Raw genomic sequence first — 251 nt, forward strand, 5'->3', positions numbered from 1 at the left:
TTCCGTCAGTAGATATAGCTGAAAGCTTTAAAATGGCAGTGATAAAAGTACATTATAGATAAATGAAGGAAGTGAAGATAAACAACTTATTTTAACTCACTTTGATGAAATAATGTAATTGATAAAACCTAGTTTTCTAATTTATTTAATTTATATTCTACGTTTTTTATGCAGTGATAAGTTTAGTTTTACGCTTAGGTCTCGTTGGCTCCCACGGCCCCGCAAACTCGGTGAAAGACACAGATAACCCC

This window comes from Penaeus monodon, chromosome 25, assembly GCF_015228065.2.
Source record: "Penaeus monodon isolate SGIC_2016 chromosome 25, NSTDA_Pmon_1, whole genome shotgun sequence".
NCBI lineage: Eukaryota > Metazoa > Arthropoda > Malacostraca > Decapoda > Penaeidae > Penaeus > Penaeus monodon.